Source organism: Triturus cristatus, chromosome 2_1, assembly GCF_964204655.1.
Source record: "Triturus cristatus chromosome 2_1, aTriCri1.1, whole genome shotgun sequence".
Classification (NCBI taxonomy): domain Eukaryota; kingdom Metazoa; phylum Chordata; class Amphibia; order Caudata; family Salamandridae; genus Triturus; species Triturus cristatus.
The window spans coordinates 869,048,923-869,064,566 of NC_140581.1; the positions used below are offsets into that span (position 1 = coordinate 869,048,923).

At 44.2% G+C, this 15,644-nt stretch overlaps 1 protein-coding gene and 1 long non-coding RNA gene across 2 annotated transcripts in view; one reads left to right on the plus strand and one right to left on the minus strand.

Annotated features, from left to right (window-relative positions):
- Positions 1-15,644, plus strand: part of MAMDC2 (MAM domain containing 2) — a 474,787-nt gene that overhangs the window by 395,385 nt on the left and 63,758 nt on the right. The gene's annotated exons all lie outside the window — the stretch shown is intronic.
- Positions 11,901-13,288, minus strand: LOC146866008 (uncharacterized). Its single transcript, XR_014976746.1, has 2 exons — positions 12,476-13,288; positions 11,901-12,107 (listed from the first exon to the last, which is right to left on the minus strand). It is a non-coding gene; the product is annotated as an uncharacterized LOC146866008 (long non-coding RNA).

Sequence of the window (15,644 nt, forward strand, 5' to 3'; positions counted from 1 at the left end):
CTATGCTCCACTTTACTCTCACCCATATGTTTCCGTCTCCCCCACCTACACCAATCTTGCCCGGTCTCCTCTGTGTGCTTCTCTGCTCGCCTCCGTATTCATTCATCTTGTCCGTGTACGTCTCCTGGACCAACGCATTCCTTCAACCCAACCCCCAACCCATTCATCAATGAAATTCTTTTTCAACTTAAAAAAAAAATCTAACCATCCATCTTAGCTCAGTAAATAAAAACAAATAGGCCTGAGGATGCCACTGTGTCATTTTGTAGGTGCACATGTGTTGCTAGCATTAGTAAAGTCAATAGGTTCTTAAGGCAAGACCTGTTTACTTTGCCAATCTTTGTTTTCTCAGCTGTGACAGAAAAAAGATCCCTAGGCAACTATTTGCACATATTGGGAGTTAGTCTGTTGTGTGGGATTGTCAGAACTGTTACAACGGACCTGTGGGACCTGCAAACATGTCTGTCAGGAAGCAAGTGCAAGCGTGCTCAGGTGTGCTGTGCATTCAATGTGGGTGAATCTGATTGCAGTGTGCGTGCAATTGTTGCCTAAGTTGTGGTGCAGTTGTTGTTTTGAGCCTGTGATCATTCCTTTCAGTCTGCTAGTAGGCCTTGCAGGCTTATCCCAGCATTTTCCATATCCCCCGTAAGAATTTGGATTATTATTTGGGGTGGGTGACTACCCACCTGAAGGAATAATCACAACCCTTCCCAGGGTCAGAGGCGGCTCCTCCGTGAGAATGGAGGAGCGTCGCCCCTCCAAATAAAATGCCCCCAAAAGCCCCAGAGATGAAAAATAAAATGTATCTATTGCCATTTTATTTTTCATCCACTCATCCCAAACCGAGGGTCAGGACGTGGCGGAGCTTGCTGAGTGGCAGCAGCAGGGAGGAGGGTGAGCTGCCTGGGCACTTCATTTCAAAGTGCGCATGTCCCTTGTGCCAACCATCTTGAGACGGCCAGCCAGACATGCGCACTTTCAAACCTCTTTAAACCATCTGTCTTAAGAAAGCTGGGTTAAAGCAAGAACAGGCCTCCAGTGCCCTCAGGAGAGAGGCCACTCCCTCCAATTTTGGCTCTTCTTTCATGCTGGTTAACAGCATAAGAGCAGCGCAAAGATTGGTTAAGGAAGGAGAGAGGCCACTCCCTCCAATTTTGGCTCTTCTTTCATGCTGGTTAACAGCATAAGAGCAGCGCAAGATTGGTTAAGGCAGCTGCCTGGGGCCGTGCTGAACACCAGACTGCAGCGGGAGGAGAAAGTGCAGGGAGGAGGAAGAGGATGTGTTGGTAAGTGAATTTTTATTATTTTATTTGCCGTGTGATATTGCACCCACTCATTTGCCTGCCTCACCACTCACCATAGATGCCAGCCGCCAATGTCCAGGGTGAACCCTCAACGTTACTAAATTAATCAGAGCTCAACCCCCTGGTAGCTATGTCACAGAGCAGAGTGACATACCTTAGGTCACAGTGTAGAGTATTTATGCAGTAATAAAACAGTAGAATTGCAAAACAAATAAAATTCCAAACCAAAGTAAAAGATAGAATTATAATTAATATGACACCAAAATGACAAAATCACAGTACCAGTAATTGTAGCTATACATTTGTAAAGTTTTCAAGAAAAATATTGTAAAAAAGCACATAGCGTTAATGATAGTCAATTGTCGTAGTAGGCCAGGACCTGGGTGCAATTTTAGGACAACCACAATGGAGCTCAGTTCAGATGCACCAACCAGGTTCATCCTGGTTAAATATTTCACCTCCTACTTAGTCTTTTAAGACCCAACCAACCACAGGAGTACACTGAGTAGGACCTTAAGGAAGGCACTTTGAGACCCCACCAGGTGTTAGGCAACAGCAGGGCCCATTCCAGGTCACCTGGGTACATCTAGAAATAGGCCTCTTGCAGCTTATTGTCTCCCTATAGTTTCACATGAGGTCAGCCAACTGACTCTTGAAGTCCTCTTCCTTGTCCTTATTAATAGAAGAGTGAGCAGGTCTAGTAGGTCAGGGCTCCTCTCCAGTCACAGACAGCAGATCCTGCCCTCTTCTGATCTTGTGCAGGTCCAGAAAGTGTTCCAAAGTGGAAGTCTGGGGATGTCACATTCATGACTGGCACTAGCTAGTGGCAGACTTATGGCCACTCCCTAATCAATGGGGTAAAACCATACACACTTTTGCAGCAGTTCCTGTCTGTCTTTTGCAAACAGGCCCAAAATGCCATGTGTCAGGGCGAAAGTCTTAGGGCACACTAAACTACGGCCCTGAGGGCTCAGGGTGTGTGTTGGAAGTGTCCTATGGTAATCCAAGGGTCCTCCAATATGTAACACTAAAATCCAGTTTGTAGCAGGCACTGCACCCAGAACAATCCCAATGACAGAAGTCTGTTAAGACAAAGACAGGGTCCTTCAGCAACTAGATTGGAGATCCACAATAATGACCTTGGCATATTGTTCTCTCCCTTTCAAGAGCACCCCAAGTGTTATTTGTAGTTTATTAGACTTGTCAAGTAGGATTTGACACCTTGTTGTCAAAAGGAGTCCCACAGTCCCCACCCTATCAATCAATCAATCACTGCATTTGTAAAGCGCGCTACATACCCGAGAGGGTCTCAAGGCGCTGGGGAGAGGGGGTGCCACTGGTCGAAGAGCCAGGTCTTGAGGAGTCTTCTGAAGGCCAGCAGGTCCTGGGTCTGTCGTAGGATGGTGGGGAGAGTGTTCCAGGTCTTGGCGGCAAGGTAGGTGAAGGATCTGACGCCGGCGGTGGTTTTTCAGATGCGAGGAACTGTGCCGAGGGCGAGGTTGGCTGAGCGGAGGCTTCAGGTGAGGGTGTGGAAGCTGAGTCGGTTGTTGAGGTAGGTGGGTCCGGTGTTGTGCAGTGCTTTGTGTGCGTGGATCAGGAGCTTGAAGGTGATCCTTTTGTTGACGGGATGTATTCTGTTGAGCTCAGATGAGCCATCTTTGCCCACTGAGGTCAGCCTACTATTTGCTCCTGGGAGGCATTTTTCACCCGAATCACATGTATTCAAGGCTTGAGCACAGGCTAAGAGCTGGCAGAGGCTTATACTAATTAGCCTTCTAACAGATCAGGCAGGCAAAGAATAACTTTGTAAAACTTACTTCACCATTTAAATGGATTTTTAGTAACTAATAACAAAAATTGTTTAATTATTGTTCTAGCTGTTCTCTTTCCTGAGTTCTCACTATTAGTATTTTAATCTGTATTCTGGTTTTCTGCTTACGACAGGTAGGCCTGACACATTGAAAATAACTTTTACTGCCTTATCACTGAATGGACAGAGTAACATACATTTTCTACTTGTTCCACTTGTGAATACTATGCAGCCTGCATTGTTTGCTACAAGCCTTTCATAGGGGTGACTTACTAATATTTAAAAAGGAGGTTTTTACCTAAGAAAAAAGGTTATTTTAACAGGTTGTAGTGCAGGTTTACACTCCAACAGTTAGGCAACAGTTAGGCTACCCACGGTAGGCCTGAAGTCATGTTTGCCCTGCCACTGTAGTGAATGACACAATAGGTGCAGCAGTCCACAAGTGGCATTTAACGTTTAGGCCTTGAGTGCATTATCTACACCATATACCAGGTACTTATAGGCAAGTTAAATGTGGCAATTAGGAATAAGACAATTAAATAATGTCTAAAAAAGGGAAGCACATGCACTTTACCTCTGTTTAGCAAAGGTAAAGTGTACAGAGATTTGAAGTCTGCAAAGATATAGGACCCAGCAAAAGGCAATAAATCCAGAATGACCATGCAGAAAAGGCAGATTTCCTACACCCCCCAAAACAAAGTTGAAACCAAAATGTAGTAAAGGAAGCTAAATTGTGGGGCAGACCCTTAATATGAGGCATAAAATGACAATGTGCGTTTTCCAGATTGCCTTCCTCTCAGGAATACAGTGTGTGCCCTTCTTTTCCTTTGGACTGTGGGACTTCCAGATTTGGAGCCAGGAAGCACCTTGCTGGAATGCCTGGGCATCGATTCCCCTGATGCTTGCTTGCTCAATTCACTCTTTTTAATGTAATTGATTAGATGAAGGTATTGAACAGATTTGTTTGACATGTCAATTCCCAGTACCCATGGATCTTCATCTACTTAACCTGCAAATGTACTGTAATGTGTTTTAGATTTTCCTCTGTGACTTTTCTGACACATCTTCTTTGGTCAGTTCAGAAACTGAAAGTTATTTAAGTAACATCACAGATACATGACATGATGATAATTCTAATGACGGGGCATGTTTTAAATTCAAACAAAGGACATGCTCAGTCTTAGCCACTTCAAGCTCTACATCGTCAGGTTGCTGCAGGAAAGTGGGCACACAGCTGCATGTGTTGGCTACCAGAGGGGGTCTGGCTGTGTGTTGGTGACGAACAAATCAAAATAGTCAATTTCAAGCCTATTCCTGTTGTTTTGCTTTCCCTTCTGGTACTCTTGGTTTGGGTTTTCCATGATAGACGCAGGAATGCAAGTACCAGAATAAAAAGCTAAGACAGCTAAAAGATCAGAGCTCCCAATTTTACTATGTTCATGTGTGAGTAGGTCTTCCAGACTATTCAAATCCCATTTGTATGTGTTGCATGCTGCATCTTGTAGTCATCTTCATCTTGGTACACCAAGACACTGCAAGTCCCACAATGCAGAGGAAAACCTGGGAAAAGCTTACGTGGGTGTAGGATGAGTGTGGCTGTCCAGATTCCTAGATAGGTTAGTTCCTGTTGTGTTAGTCTGATTTCTCTATGCTCTGCGCTAACTGAATATTGAGGGCAAATCAAGTTGGGCAAACAGCGATGAACCAGTTCTCGATGAAAGTTACTTTTGCAATTTTAAACGTTTGCACAGCTCAGAAAACAGAAGCAGAAACAAATTTCAGGCCATGTCCGATAAAGTATGTTTGCAAATCGGCTCAATAGTTGCTCGGAATTAAAAAGTTCAAGGTAAAAAGCTTTTGGTTCAGAGCATTGGCTTCAATGGTTGCTTTATTCCTATAAATTCCTATGAGATGTCTCATCAGGTGCTGCCACATGGACATTCTGGTGATAGGTTCTTCTTGGCTGAGCTCTGAGTTACTCTGTAAGAAGGCAATTTTTATTTATGGATTCTTATGTTGGCCATATCAAATAACAAGGACTACAAAATTTGTCCCAACATCGACAATCATTTCTTCTAATTTATTTTCCCCTACATTTCCTGAGGAACATGCTGTTCACCTAGTCTCAAGCCTGGGTATCCACCATAGTGCATTTATATGGACTAGTAAAGCATAACCACTTCTCATAAGAGGTTGGGGTTCAACCCAGTTATTTATTACTCTATAGTAATTTAAAGACTTAAAGTAGTGAGACATCCTGGGGCTTTCGCCATTGCTGTTGAAGTAATCACTCTGACTCTGATGACAGAATCAGGGAATAACTCCCTCTTCCTATGGATGCTGCTCTTAGACATTTAAAGAAATCTATGCCAGGTTGGGGCTTCATCAAAAAAAAGACGCTGTACACTTAATTTTTGTTATGTTATTTAATGCTGTCGTTTTGGACTGTGTTCTTGCACATGGATGATATAAGGCAAATGGATTCCATACGTGAGAGTGTTTTGTAATGTTATGTGCACTTAGTGCGTACTACCATTTGTTTGGCCGGGTTGTCTTTTCAGAATCTAGGCAACCTTGACGAATCTCGTTATCTGGAGTCAACATGGTTTGTTGATGTTGTGTTTTGTACTATTTACAGCTCAGTGGTATTGGATAGTGGCTAAGGACATGATCTACCCAGCTTCTTCTGGCACGTATAGTGTTCAAATTTATGTTTGCATTCTCTTGAGTCACTGTTAGCCATGTAATCACCAGACACATATTTCACAGGATTTATTTAGCCTTAGAGAAGCTGAAATGTATCGTTTTTAGGTTAAGGTTACCAGACAGCTATACTAAACCTAAAATGGATATTTCAGCTGTGCTGTAAAGTTGCAGAAGACTTAGTTTGGGCTTTCCAAGAACAATCAGGAGCTTGGAGCCGCCCATTTCTTACCATTGATTGCCCTTCCTGTTACTCTCATGTGCCTGCTTCTTATCCGTGTCCCAGCTTGTGAGTCATGCGCTTATCCCTCTCATGGAGCATAGCCTCTTTACCATCTCTTTTGATTGGCTGGCTGCAAAGCTTCCACTGCTTGCTTTTCATTTTGGTTAAGCACTCCACAAGAGTGCATTTGTTTTCTAGCTATCTTGCATGTTCTTCATTTCCACTGCAGTCTGTGTTCCTAACTGTCGCCCTAGTGCTTTTCCTGGCCCCCTTCCATGTTGCCTCACTCTTGTGTTCCCCCCTGTTGCTCCTCCCACTCGCTCAACATCGCTATCTTTCAAGTTGTTTCTTCTCCCCAACCAGCCCCCTTTGTTGCTTCTGTTCCCCCTCCCTCCTTGTTGCTCCCCCCACCTGCGCCTTCCTTCTCTGTTGTCATTTATTTCCTCTCCACCCTTCATGTTGGTCCCCACCACCCTCACTCTCTGTGTTACTCCTCCCACTCACACCCTCCATGTTGCCCCCCCACCTGCACTTAAAAAAATGATTTTGTGCATTTCTTTTTATTTGTAGATCCAACTTGGATATTGTTAGAACCGGGACTGAGGTAGGTACCTTAGGCCAAATAGGGACCCTTGCTACTAAGTCAGGGAAATTAAGGATACCTTTTCAGATAGCCCCTGCTCACCCCCTCTGTAGCTTGGCATAATAAGCCAGGCTTATCTTCAAGTCAAGCGTGTAAAGTATTTGCAACCATGCTCTCAGTAACCCAATAATGACACCACAAATGAACTTCACACGAGTTTCATAAAAAACAAGTATATGTTTATATAAAAAGATATACGATGAGACCACGCGATAATATTCAAACATATGCGTATTTGTAATATTCCTCCTGGCCGGTTATTAGGCCAGCCAGCCCTTGTAGGTTCTGGCGGTATTAATGAGCAATTCTAGATTATCCAATGCAGTCCTAATACAAGAATCAGGCACTTTGCAATGCAATGCAAAAATAATACAAATGCGTAATGCAACAATCAGGCAGTTCGTAATGCAAAAATAATGCAATACGTAACGCAACAATCAGGCAGTTCGTTATGCAAAAATAGTGCAATGCGTAATGCAACAATCAGGCAGTTCGTTATGCAGAAAAATAATGCAATGCTTAATGCACTCCGATACCGATCATGGTGCTTTAGACGGTCTCTATGCCACTCGTACTGACTCGCAGTCAGCTTCCGCCAACATATGCCCCCAACACGGGTATGGTATAAACCAAAGTGCAGCTCAACACTCCGGCCCCGGTACTGCCACTCCTCTGCAAGTACGGGCTGCGATACGAGCTTGAGCAGAGGCTCGCGCTGCAAGAATGGGAAAGGCCGAGAGCGTCTCTCTCTGAGCCCACACCACACCCCAGGCGGCGACACACGTTACCTGGGGGCTGCGACCTCGCTCTCCACTCCTCTTCTCGTGACTTGGGCCTCTGATGCAACTTTGTTGATTCCGGGCAGTGGAACTCGGCCCTCCCACGACAGGGTTGGTTCGAGGTCCAGCTCTGTCAACAGCGGGCTCGGACCGGTGGCACAGCTCCTCTGGGGATGCCGGTCCGGGCTGATGGCGATAACGAAGATCTCAGGCTGCAACAGGGCACACGCACACAGCATCGCTAAGACTCCCTTGAGCTTCAGGTCTGCACGATGACAGGGCAATCCTCACAAAGGTCTCAGGCTGCACGGATCACACACACACAGTGTCGCTGAGACTCACTTGAACTCCATGTGTGCATGATCATAGGGCAATCCTCACGAAGGTCTCAGGCTGCACGAAGCACACTCACACAGTGTCGCTGAGACTCACTTGAGTTCCGGGTGCACACGATCACAGGGCAATCCTCACGAAGGTATCAGGCTGCATGAAGCACACACACACAGCGTCGCTGAGACTCACTTGGACTCCAGGTGTGCACGATCACAGGGCAATCCTCACGAAGGTTGCAGGCTCCACAAAGCACACGCACACAGCGTTTCTGAGACTCACTTGGACTCCAGGTGCACACGATCACAGGACAATCCTCACGAAGGTCTCAGGCTCCACAAAGCACACGCACACAGCGTTGCTGAGACTCACTTGGACTCCAGGTGCACACGATCACAGGACAATCCTCAGAAAGGTCTCAAGCTGCACGAAGCACACGCACACAGCATCGCTGAGACTCACTTGGACTCCAGGTGCCCACAATCACAGGGCACTTCTTGCAAGGGTCTCAGGCTGCAAAAAGCACACGCACACAGCGTCGCTGAGACACACCTGGAAACGTTTGTGTTCCTGAGTTTCCACAACAGGGAGCCAGCTCTCCTCGGTCCCTTGGGGATAAATTACTTCAGGACACAGAATACAGCAAAGTCATTTCAAGCAGGGGTACACAGCACACAGCAAAGACCCTTTAACCTCTCCTTGGTTAAATCAGCAAACTGCAGGCCATCCCCAGTTTCAATCCTTTACAGTCTTAACAGTCCAATTCCAACGTTCAGGGGTTTCAGTTCTCATATTTATACCCCTAAATATCTTTGAAGTCTTTGTGTTCAGGGGGACACTGACCCCTGTCCAAACCAGTTCTGGGTGTCTCCCTGCCAGTGACACCTTCTTCCTTTGATAGTGAGGATCTGGATCCTTAATCACTCAGCAGGAGATGGAGCCATTGTTTTATGGCAGCAACCCAGGCCACTTCACCTCCAGGGGCTACTCCTCCCCCTACACTCCAGATGCAGGTCAGCCTGTTGCTGTCTCACCTCCTCCCCTGGGTCAAGACATTCCCAGATCCTATCACTTTCAGATCCAGACAGTCAATCCACAACCAGGCAGAGACACACAGAAATGTTGGAGCACAAAAACCCAGCCACTTCTGAAAGAGTGGTTTCTAAACACACAACGCAAAAACCACCTTCACAAAAAGATGTTATTAAATTGTGCATTCAGGCACACTAATGTTCACCTCTCCATCTTAAGCCTTTGGGAAGATAGGCTGGAAGCATATTACACAGCCTCTCCATACTGTCCTTTGGGCAAGATGGCCTTTCAACAGTGAAAAACGAAATATTTCACTCTCAGGACATGGTACACACCTCAGTACATGTCCTACCTTTCACATACACTGCACCCTGCCCAGGGGGTACCTTGGACCTGCCATAGGGGTGCCTGCTGTGCATCGAAAGGGAAGGGTAAGGCCTGGCAAGTGGGTGCACTTGTCAGGACAACATGGCAGTTTAACAAACTGCGCGCAGGCACTTCAGTGACAGGCCTGAGTTCTCTCTTTAAGGCTACTGGTGTGGGTGGCACAATTAGTGCTGCAGGCCCAGAAGTAGCATTTTCATTACTAGCCCTGGCACACATAGTGCACTGTACTAGGGACTTTACTAGTAAGGCAAACATACTAATCATGGACAACCAATTACCATTACACTTTATAAAACAAAACAGCTAAGGGTTGAGGCAAAGGCAGAAATACCGCACCTGTCCACAAAATAGTCTGGCAAAGTAGTAATGATGCAGGGAAACCAGGAAGTGCACCCCTCTCCACTCCCTATTTGGCATTTTGATTACCATTACACTTTATACAGTGAGCACTTGCACTTTGACACTGATCAGCAGTGGCAAAGTGCCCAAAGCATCTAGGTTGGCAACACCATGTCAGAAAAAAGGTCTAGGGGGAAAGCAAAATGTTTAGGGAACTTTAGCCATAAAGGGCCAAGTCCAAAAGATATGCTAATAAAAAGAAAAAAGTGGCCTTATCCTATTGCAGCCATGTGTGTGTATAGTGGGCACACCGCCACACTGACCCAGCTGGCTGTATCATAATTTTTTTACTTCTTATTTTGCCAAGCTTCACAGCATTGTGGATGTTGTAACCATTGACAAAGCCAATACATGTCAAAGGCGAGACCTTTTGTCTTTGCCAACGCGGGTTGGATACTGGTTTTCTGTTTTGGCACTAGTCATACATTTTCTCTCAATTGCTGGCTTTAGCTTTGCTTAAAGAACTGACTTTTGATTGAAGAATTTTGATAGTGATCACACAAAAACAGAAAGGCACGGTTTAGTCTGAAAACATAAACCAGTTCCCAGCCTCGCTGGTGTTAATAAACTAGTCACAAACACTGAAATAGCAAGCATTACAAGTCTCTTGCACATGACTGCCACAGTGTTTTGCATTTGTAAACAGATTGTAGCTGGCTGTGTGTCATTACAGATGTCTTATCATAGTGACTCGAGATGTTTATCCTAGGCATTCTTAATGCTTTAATGTGTTAACTCGTGCAAACACAGGCATACACAAATGTGCAGATTGTTTGTGCCATATCATTGCGAAACCATTCTCTTTCTATGCCTGCTGTGACTATTTTTTACTCCTAAATCTTGCGGTGAACATGACACCAGCACTGCAATTTTGGGGAAAAAACATAAAAAATATTTTAAATCACATCCTCGCCCAGTGAGCAGTTCTTTCCATTGAACAAACACCACCTGGACAGAGACAGGCGGAAGTGTTTTGGGTTTTGGAATACGCTTGTGTTATGGTAGAAGGTATTGTATGTAAACTTGTAGCTCAATCACAGAAGTTTATTTTAAACTACTATATACTTACTATGAACTGTTAGTAAGTAAAAAATGTCTACGAAGACAAATATTATTGAAGAGACGGTTAAATAAGGGTAACTGGAGCTCTTAGCCCCATGTGGGTCAATCAGAGTGTAGCCACACCACTCACTGCTCACTACATTTCTTTAGGAACTCAGTAATCATTTTGTTTTTGCTACTGGAACATGCAGTTTGGCGTTCATGTTTTTCTCTCCTAAGATTGTCAAGATTTCACTAGTCTGTTATAAAGACATTGCTATGTTTCTAGAAATTATTTCCCTTGATGTAACGCATTATTAATGTCACAATTGTCAATTACTGTGACTATAAATTATTTTTATACATTGTGTTTTTCTAGGTTGCATTTTCTGAGATTAACAATTTCTTGTTATTGATTTTGTAAACGATTGGAGCCTGATTATTACATTTGTAGTTTCCCTTTCATCCAAGACTGGCTGCCATTTGAGTACTATGCATTCAGAAGTCTACCAAACACATTGCAAGTGTGCACACTCATGTCAGCCATATCTAACCATTGATGACATTTTCTGCATAAGACTATCCTGCTTTCCAGTGATAAGGCCCCAAACAAATTTGGATTGTTACAATCTGGATACCTGCTAGCTCGCATCCTTTGGATACAACCATCCCTCATCTAGAAGTGGTCACAAGGTTTGCAAGAGCAGGGAGGCGCCAGTCAAAACACCTAGATTGACAGACTTGCCCGTTCTTTCAGAATTGGTGATACAAAAACACAATTCCCTGTGTATGATTAAAAATCTTTCTTTTCTTTTCTTTCTCTGACGAAGACATCACCAAGCAATGGTCTGCATTCAAAGGGAATGAATTACACTAGGTAAGAGATGGAAGAATCCCTGCTCTATCCAGTATGGTCTACTAAGCTGAACAAAATGCATATTAAACAACTCATCTCATCACCCCTTCTGCCAGTTCCTCTGGTTGGTCAGTCACTGCTCACCCTTTCAGATTACTTTTGCACCTTTGTGCGTCACAAAACTCCTCACATCCATACTGCCTCCACAGAGAGCAAGAGGAGTATGCATTACTCAACATCTAGACAAGATGCTATTCATACTAAGAAGACATCTGCCCTTCAACAGTGTGTCATTATTTTAGGATTTCCATGTTATGGCACGCTGTGTGCATGTCATGAAGGAGTTGCACAGCCTTTGCACACAAGTGAACAGTATTCACAAACACTCCATAATTTTGTCAAGTTCTTCCACTTTATTCAAAATGTCATCGCTTTTTAACCATCACGTCAAAGGTGAAAAAGTTTCTAAATTTCATGCGTCTTTGTGCTCTGGGATTGCCCATCCGGGCCTATTCACAGGCAAGTGCCGAAACTTCATAATTCACCAGACTTGTAATCTACCCAATGCATTTCAGTCTTCACGACCTTCTTCGGGGGTATCTATGATGTTTAAAAATATGTATTAATATATTAGTTACAACTAACAATACGTTACAAATTGATTTTACAATATTAACATTTAACCATTATTATCTAAAACCCACATCAAAAAGTCCAGCAAATCATTACACCCTTGTTCCCCCATGAAGTGCTAACGAAAAACATATTGTGCTAAAGGCTTACACACACGATGTTCACTACCCCAACCTTCAACTAAAAGTTCACCATCCAAACTTCCCCAGTTTACATCACATAGAAACAGAGCGTCCTCCTGGTAAACATCACGGTAAAAGTCCTTTCAAATCTAAATAATAATAAACTCCCTTTTCCCAAGTCATAATCGGAACACTAACTGATCCCTTACGTACCTGCTATTAACACGCTAGTTTCAAAAAACGCAGCCTCCCTGTTTTTCTCCAGCAAGCATTCTAAACGTATCCCTCCCGACCTGAGCTATTTAAACTAAACTTGTGCACCTGTGCTGAAAATGCCCCACCCATCGTTTAAAGTGCACTCTACCTCTAAAAGCATGGCTCAATACAAATGAAATGAAGACGTCACCAACCTTTAACCGCCCCCCCACACTCAATAATTAACCTAAAAAATAAATCAATAAACGATGTTAATCAATTCAGATACGAATTAATATATGCAACCCAATAACTAAATACATTATACAATCATTCATAGCTGGTTGCCCGACAACATTCTGTAAGAAAGCCTCTGACGTGGGAATGTCCTTAAAGTTCATTGACATTTTTTTTATCATGTTTCAGCGGGGTGCTTAGACACGGTTTGGAACGAAGGTGAATGATTCATGAAAAAAACCTGAAGCACACCCTTATAAACTTAATTTCATCACGATTTTCATCAAAGTTAGCGTGCAGCACTCCTGTTCGCCACGTCCCAAAACGGCGCTAATATGTGGAAAATCCATGTTATGGCACGCTGTGTGCATGTCATGAAGGAGTTGCACAGCCTTTGCACACAAGTGAACAGTATTCACAAACACTCCATAATTTTGTCAAGTTCTTCCACTTTATTCAAAATGTCATCGCTTTTTAACCATCACGTCAAAGGTGAAAAAGTTTCTAAATTTCATGCGTCTTTTTGCTCTGGGATTGCCCATCCGGGCCTATTCACAGGCAAGTGCCGAAACTTCATAATTCACCAGACTTGTAATCTACCCACTAATATGGATTTTCTACCTATTAGCGCCGTTTTGGGACGTGGCGAACAGGAGTGCTGCACGCTAACTTTGATGAAAATCGTGATGAAATTAAGTTTATAAGGGTGTGCTTCAGGTTTTTTTCATGAATTATTTTAGGATTTGTCAGCAATATGAGAATGTCAATCTTAACTCAAAAATAGAAAGTGCAGTTTGTTATGTAGATTCGTATTATACAACTCTAATTCTTCCCATCTTCAATGCAAGAAAATAGAAAATTAGAATTATTCAGTTCTTCTGAACAACTTAAGGATTCAGTGCGAGTCTGAGAGAGGGGATCTCAGATTCAAATCAGCGGGGCTCTTACCTACCAAATCCACAGTCTCTGCGCCTCATTTAAAGGCAGGAGAACCACATATTTTCTAACAGCGAAGCCCGAGCTTCTCCATCGTCCAAAGGCGGGTCCTATCAATGGTGGGGTTTCTGGGGTGCGGGTGGCCTGACTAGCCACCATTATAGATGACCTCTTGCTTGCAGAGCCCTCTCTCCTCTGCTCCCAATTACTGTTCTTTGGCTGACATCTTGCCTTCTCGACATTCTCCGTGCACTGATATGTGGAGTTGAAGCTGCTCTGCTCCAGGTGTGGCCTGCACAGGAGGCAGAGGTCACTGGTGAGTTGGAGAGCCCGAGGTGGCTCTGGATGCATTGTGATGCTCATGACTGTAACCCGGCTGCTTGGAGCGGCACAGCCCTGAATGTGCCGCTGGGGGTTTGCAGAGTCTAAAGGTACTTCCTGCCAGCAACGACACCACTATTGTAGCCCTAGCTCTCCTGTGCTGACTTCCCTGCAGGCAGCCGTATCAGGACAGAACCAAAATGGTGGACACGAGGGGTGCATCGTCATCAGCATGAACCCTCTCCCTGTTGCTTTGGCGACTGATGCCTGCATCTCCCAGTAAAAGGCTTGCTACCTCACTGCTGAAAAGTTCACATGTCCTGTCTGTTTCTGCCCGACCTCGCTTAGAGTAACCATGGTGGGTCAACATTGATGATCTGCATAGATTATGGTCACAGGTTTCAGAAATGAGTAGTGCAAACTGTTCAATTATTGTTTGCCACGGTTAACTTTATCAGAATCTGTGGTTATGGAGCATAGGGATGGATGGTGATGGCCCCATCCTAACCAATGTGCTTAGTTATGCTCATATTGGGGTGTTGAGATGTTTTAGGAGATAACTTCAATGAAAGTTGGGGAAGTCACTGTAGTTGGGACGAGGGGGATTACGGTTTTACAGGCCCAAGAACAGCTGCTATATGGAAACCCATTTTAAAGTTATACCACACACACCATCAACAACTGACCTGCTTGCAGTTCTAGTCAAAGACTCTCCTAGTTTCAATATAAGAGCAATTAAAACACTTACATGGAATATATGGGGACTAAGCAGCCTTGTTGATAATTACATACTCGGAGAGACATGGTGTAGCGGTAGCAATACTGCAGGAGACACACTAGGACGTGGCCAGGTTAGCCCCTTTTCACTTAGCTGGGGGCACTGTCAATATTTTGCCTCATATAGCACCTACTCAAGAGGGGTGGCAGTGCTGATTAAGAAGTCCTTAACCTTTTACCCTTTACGCATTCACACTGATTCCTAGGGTCACTTTCTTCTTGTGATGGGTGTTTTACATGATTCCCTGATTATCTTTTGGAATATATACACATCAGATGTTGATTCTCATTTTTTTAGGAAATCATGGTACTGTGCAGGAAACCTGGGACAAGAAATATTATTTGGGTTGGTGACTTCAGCCTCACCCTGCGCCAAAACCTTGATAGTAATAACCCAACCAGAATTGATCACCCACATGCCACAAAGGTAATGAATCAGATGTTGGGAGTGGACAGATTGTGTGATGTATGGAGAGAGAAAAGAAGGGAGAACAGTGTGTATTCTTACCACTCCTCTGTCCACAATACCCACTCCAGAAGTGACTAGTGGTTAACCTCAATAGAAACACTATTATGGGTTACTGATATTTACTATCTCCCACATACACTCTCTGACCACTCCCCAGTACTGTTACAATTAGAGATTCCAGAAACCCTTTTTCGACAGCGTACATGGTGCATTAAACATTTTTACCTCTATTTTTAAAAAAAATCAACTTGCCTGTTGGTTGCTTTCAAATCCGCCCGTACTCAGCCTCGGTGAACTTGCACCTCACTGGGCTGGTAACGAACAACACGGTGCCTGCACTTCCGCCTGGCCATTAGGACATTTGCCTGGCCCGGAAGCATGCAGGGCGCCTTCCCGCCCGAGATGTTTCACCGGGGGGATTTAAGCACGGCCGCACAGCGGTCGCGC